Source organism: Rhineura floridana, chromosome 5 (genome assembly GCF_030035675.1).
Source record: "Rhineura floridana isolate rRhiFlo1 chromosome 5, rRhiFlo1.hap2, whole genome shotgun sequence".
NCBI lineage: Eukaryota > Metazoa > Chordata > Lepidosauria > Squamata > Rhineuridae > Rhineura > Rhineura floridana.
In genome coordinates, this window is record NC_084484.1 from 65,340,900 (window position 1) to 65,347,320 (window position 6,421).

The 6,421-nt window shown below is 44.5% G+C and overlaps 1 long non-coding RNA gene across 1 annotated transcript; it reads left to right on the forward strand.

Annotated features, from left to right (window-relative positions):
- Positions 1-4,717: 4,717 nt before the first annotated feature.
- Positions 4,718-6,197, forward strand: LOC133386160 (uncharacterized). The gene is made up of 3 exons (XR_009763068.1): positions 4,718-4,806; positions 5,752-5,874; positions 6,174-6,197. It is a non-coding gene; the product is annotated as an uncharacterized LOC133386160 (long non-coding RNA).
- The last annotated feature ends 224 nt before the right edge of the window (positions 6,198-6,421 follow it).

The window sequence follows — 6,421 nt, forward strand, 5'->3', positions numbered from 1 at the left end:
GGTCTTGGATGCATTTGTGCCCAAACTCTCAGGGATATTTCAACTCCTTATGCGCGCGCGCGAGCGAGCGAGCGAGCGAGAGAGAGGGCAAGCTAATATGGTCTCCAGGGAGGTACAGGTGACCATGCAGGAGCTGTGAAAATCCCTTTAAGAATTCGTCTTGAATCCCCAAAAAGCACTCTCATCCGGGGTTAGAAGAAGCATAAGAGGAGTGTGAAGGCAGCCTACCTGATAGCTTCAGGAACGACCGGCCTACCCAGATTGGCAGGCGCAGAAGGGAGCAAAGGGTTATTTATTTATTTATTTATTTATTTACATTTGTATCCCACCTTTTTTTTTATCAAGAAACTCAAGGCAGCATACATGTGGTTCTCAAGTAGTCTCCCATCCAGGCAATGACCAGACCCAGACCTGCTTAGCTTCAGTAAGGTGGTGGCCTCATGTGCCTTCAGGACATACCCTGGGACTGGAGGGGGGCTCTTATTATAGCACACAGTTAAACTATGGAATTCATTCCTACAAGAGGTGGTGATGTCTATCAACATGGATAGTTCTCCAAGAGGACTAGACAAATTTATGCAGGATAGTGCTATCAGTGGCTACTAAGCCTTATGGCTATGTTCTGTCTCCACTGTCAGAGGCAAGATACTTCTGAATACCTGTTGCTGGACACTGCAGGAGACAGTGCTGTTGTGCTCAGGTCTTGCTTGCATACTTCACACTAACATCTGGTTGGTGACTGTAAGAACATAGTGTTGAGCTAGATGGATGACTAGACTGATCCAGCAGGCCCTTATTACATTGAGAAAGGAAGGGGCAGACATTAGATTCCCTTTCCTTCTAGACAAGGGAACCCGGCATGTTCAAGGGGCCAAGATCCACATCCACCAGCTTTGCATGAAAATTGTCTATTGTGCTTCTGCGTTCACTTGGAGGGGAGGAGCTGAGTATGCCTCCATTATGAGTGACCAAAGTCCCAAACCTTCCCAGCCACCTGCCCTGCAAGGAAGGCACCCACGGGGTGCTTAGCATGGCTCCTTTGTGAATAGCCAAACAGCCCAAGGCAACACATCTGCCTTTCCCACAAGATGGCGTGGAAGGGCTTCATTGGGGGGAAGGGAGAAAACTTGGGTGACTGCCACAAATTTGGGTTTAGCTATCAAGGCCCTGCCAAATATTGTAGATCCCATTAAAACACATATGTAACACATAACAGCCTTCATGGACTAAAGCTCATTTCAAAGCTAGGCTGATATTTATAGAAAAAATGCCTTTTGTTGAGCAACGTTGCTTAAATAATGGAGACATGTGACACGTTCCCTGCTGGCTGGCCCTCCAGAGGCTTTTGGTGAGAATGGCTCTTTGTGGGGAGTCAGGAGAAAGAGAGAGAGGGAGTGAGAGACAGCAGGAGATTCAGAGAGGAAAAGAGACAGGGGGGAAGTGAACAAGTGACCCAGTGTGAGTAGGAGTGAATGAACAACTGTGTCAGAGCAAGTGTGTTTCAGTAAGCATGACTGAGTGACAGTGTGTGAGAGTATGAGTGAGTGTGTGTGAGAGGATTAGCAAGTTAGAAAGTTAGGGCATCAGGGAGTTAGACAGGAGGTTGGGGTTAGAGCTGGGATTGGCATTAGGATAAGTGTTAAGATTAGGGAGGGGGAAAGTGAGAGACAAGCATCTTATCTTTAAAGATGCAAGTAGCATTTTTCATGGTTTCTGGATTCTTCTCTCACTATCCATGAGAGTTTAGAATGGGGGGGGGGTTTCCATCCTCAGCCATGGTCATTTCCCCTTACCACCACCCCCAAAAGATTATTCTTAAGACCAATTTAAATGCGTTTGCCTTTTCCTTTAAGGGAGTCTTCAGAACCAGACCAGCTCCCAGTTTTGGAGAGTCTCTGGACAAGATGTCCTTAGTGGATCCAGTTCCTTCCTGCTTTGGCCATTGCCTCATTCCCTGGGCCCATCTACACAGTGGTTTAGTGTGTGTCTGGTGCTACCCACAGCCTCTTTTAACTCTCGTGGTTCATAAGACATTACTGGCAAGCAGAAGCTATCACACAGTTTTCCCCATGTAAATCCGTACGAACTCAGTCCTCTGATAATATGAAAAAGGAAGGAGAAAACGTCTTTACTCCGTATCTCTAGGGCTTGCAGACGCTGTGCTCCGATGCTTTTAGGTGAGTGTGTCAATCGTTCCCCTCTCCAAACCCACTCCCTCCTCCCTTCTTTCATTTCATTTCCTGTAGGATGAAGAGAAACTTCCGCAGCTCTCCTGTTTTGCAAGCCTTTTTTAAATTGCTGCAATTGGTGCTTTATTTTTCTTTTCCCCCTAACTTGTGCACGAAAGCATAACACTGCTCAGACAAAGATTTGTATTATAGCTGTATTGTACCAGTGAAAATACAAATAATCGCACTTCCAGGTGTGTGTTTTTTTAAATGAAGCTTACTGGTAGAACAAACTGAGCATGCTCGATTGCCAAGTAACCAGAGGGAGTGGAGACGTTAAATTAGAGGGCATGGTCTTTAGGAAATTCCATGATTTATGCTTCCCCTCAAGTGTGCCTAAAAAACACAGTGTTTGCAGCTGACACTGAGCTCTTACTGTGGACGGTGCAAACAGAAAACAGAGGTGTAAATAGCGTCTTTATTATTATAATGTTCACCGCCCAGAGAGCTGTTGCTAGTCGGGCGGTATATAAGCTTAATTAAATAAATAAAAAATAAAATAAGCAATGCTCTCATGTGGATAAGCCCCCTTTCTCTCTCCCTCTTGGCCCAATGAGCCAGAGTGGGAGTGGGCAGTGGCAACTCTTCCTTCTCTTCCCTCCTGTAATGCCAACCTTTGATTCAGTCTTTGATTAGCAGCTGATAAAATTCCCAAACCTTATACCCCCCTCTTCTGTTGGAAAGGTTAACTTGTTAGATTATCCTACACCATATTCTGGGAGGGTCATAGTCTCTTTAAGAAAACAAATTTCTTGCAATATAGTTATAATGTTTTAAGAAATACAAAAATATGCATCTCTGAATCTGCCTTGCATCAAAGAAACAACCTTGTTGAGAAACTGCCTCTCCTCTTTGCAAAGAGAGGAATGGAAAAGGTAGCAGAAAATGGCATGCCTAAGAAATAGGAACTGCTTTTAGGACCATAAAATTGATTGCTACTCCCATTTGTTCTGAAAAAGGGTTGCTCTCAGGATAATTTAAACCTTTTGATCCCATGATCTTTATTCTGAAACTCAACTTCAATAAAGCTGAGCTAGGGCAGAATGAATTAAGGCTATGAACACACTAGTCCTGTACCCTAAACTATTTCCATTAGCCACACCTGAAGGGGAATGAGTTGATTTGCTAATCAGTTGTGAACTCTCTTTGAAGCTGAATTTTAAAAAATGCACTCAAGCTGATCCTACCAGGTTTTACAGTAAAAAGGGGGCTGGGTTTCACTAGTGTTGTGTTCCCCCATTTTCAGAAGAGAGAGGTGGAACCAGCAGAACAGTGAGTGTGTTTCTACTCAAAATATCCACTGGTGGGTTCCCCCATGGTCAGAGGCTGCATAGGTTTGAATACCAGTTGCTGCAAACCGCAGAAGAGTACCCTTGTGTTTAGGTCCTGCTTGCGGGGTTCCCAAAGGCATCTGACTGGCCACTATAAGAACAGGATGCTGCCACAATCCCTGCCACTGGTGGCCTGACCTGATACATCTCCCTGTTTGTGGACTTCTCCTATTTTTCAAAATGTGTCTTCCTTACCCCCCCTCCCAAATCCAAATGGGGTGGATTTGGGGATACTTCTAATTCGACTCTTGGCAGTTCTACATATGTAATCATTTTGCACTGTCTTTAATAAGAAAAAAAATAGAGAAGGCAATAAGAAATTGAAAAGCAGAAATATTCCAAAATATCAAACAAAACACAAGGGGAACACAACAGTGAAGTGCCCAGTCTGTGGCAGACTGGGTAATAACAAGGCTGGGTAATAACAGTCATAAACGTTTGGCTATGGGACTAGAAAGTGGCCTTGCTATTTCTGCTAATGAAACGTATGTGTGAGGGGACCCTTTTCCTGGACAGACAGCACATCAGTGGAAAATAATGGTCAACTGAGGTGTTGAATTAGTCCCCACAAGATGCGCCTGGCAGCAAATTCATGCCAGTCCTGGAGGTTTGAGGTAACCCAAGTCAGTGCAGGCACACAGAGCAGAAAGATGCTGCAAACGCAATTTCTTATCCTCTTCCCACTCTCTTCTAGGCTAAAGAGGTTCTGGAGGCTAGCCTACCAGGACCGGGGCTTGTGCCGGAAGTGCAGAAACTGTCCAGTGGAGGAGGAAGTTCCTCAGCTCCCAGGCATGTGCCTCCTGTACCTCAAAGTCAACACTGTGAGGCAGCAGAGGAGCAGAGCCAAGCTTCAGGTGAGGAGGAGATGCCAAGGAACAGGCTCAAGGGAATTGTTTATTTATTTTATTTATTTATTATTTGATTTATATCCTCCCCTTCCTCCCAGTAGGAGCCCAGGTCGGCAATTGTTGGGAGGGCAGAAAAAAAAATCTTGCAGATTGGAAAGGAAAAATGCACGTGTGGAGTTCCAGCTCCTGGATCTACCAAGGCTTCAAGGGAAAGCAGTGACATCCCTTTCTGAGAAGGGAGAAGATAGATACTAATTTTGCTTTCCATCTTCAGTCATGCCTTTCTCACTGTTTCATCAACATGCAAAGTCAAAACCTGTCAACACTCCAAACAGCAAAACATATCGCAATGGATGAAAAAACCATCCTAGGCTTCATGAAGAATCTAAAGGGGAAAAGGTACATATTTTAAGGGTTTCCTGTGACTGCAATATTCAGTGTGGATCTGTAACTTTGGGAAGCAGCCTGATCTGTTCCGATTCTATCTGTGATCTGTCCTATTATATTCGTGTTTTGGATCTGAATCAGATCTGCTAAATAATGAAGCTAAAGATGAAAACAAACCTGACAAAACTGGATGAAATTTGCAGTTAGATAAGCCCCCCCCCCAGCTTGTCAAATTACAGGCAGGTACATTCTGTGTTGGGTGCTTAATTTTCCAATTTAGCCATCAATCGAAGAAGAGCAAATGAGGCCAAGGATTAAGTTAGGAAAGAATACTCATACCAGAGGGGTAGCAACTATTGTATCATGTAATCAACATTAAATCAATCTCATACTTTACTTTTGCCAAACTTTCTTTGACCATCCCAGTTGCCTCCTGCAGTCTACTACTTTAAACTAATTTCTCATCTCTTCAATACAGTTCATGATCTGGATTCTCCATAGTCACTTGCCCAACGTGCACACTGATGCTTGGGGAGGGAGGCTTCTTACTCTGCTTTGTGCCCCACTGGCTTTCCTGCCTGCATTCTCAGATTCTCCTCATCCCCAAGCAAGATTTTGTGTCTATGCAGGTGCAGTGCCTGGTAGCTCCGAGGCACCACATGGCTTGCAAGAACTGTGGGTGCATTTGTGTCACATGATTAAACAAACATCGGACACATCATGGGTATGCTGAGATTAAGCAGTTCATTGTGGCTGTCAGAGTGACAGATGCATAACTGGGGGCAATGGACTTGACTGTCTGAGAGAGCCAGGATTAGAACTTGTGATCAATATATTTTATTATTAATAATACATTAATAAGATGAGATTAGGTTATGACTTGGCCACTTGGAGCATTTCAGATGTGGCACAGAAATGTCCTTCCCTACCTAACAGCCTGATTCTTGCATCTTCCAGCTTCTTGCTTAATCCAAAAAAGCAGATACAATTTTTACATGCCATCACTGCAAGCTACACATGGCTGGCTGAAGCGCAATGGAGGTCCCTTGTTCCAAAAAGGCATTGGCAAAGGCAGTAATGGTGAGTGAGATGCAGGATGAAAGCAGGAGATAAAGTATGGGTGAGTAAAGCTGGATTTGAACACTGATGAGCAAACAAGGAACCCAGGAATGGAGGTTTTGTGGGGGTGCAGGGAGAAGAAATGCTTGAGAAGGTGGATGGATGGGAAAGAAGTCACAGAAATTCAACCAAGTGGTGGGTCTAGGAAGAGAGCCTAGAAAGGTTTATTCATCTTGTTTGCAACTACCTCTTGGAACACACTGTGAGCTGATGTGGTATTGATCCTCATCATTTGCATTTTGCCTATTGATCTTTCCTAGATGGTGATGGAGATGCTGCCAGTGGATTCCATCCCATCGTCGGTTCTCTCATGGGCAATGATTGCCCTTTACTACCTCAGGTATCAACAGAGCATCTACATTGATCTTCCATAGTATTTCTGTTTCCTGACTCCTAATTGAGCAGAGCAGAGGGAGCTGTGCCAGCTGGTCCAGAGGAGATGCAAGTAAGCCAGCTCTCAGAGAGAGAGCAAACAGGGAAGGCTAACAGGAGTTTGGCTGAGGAGTTT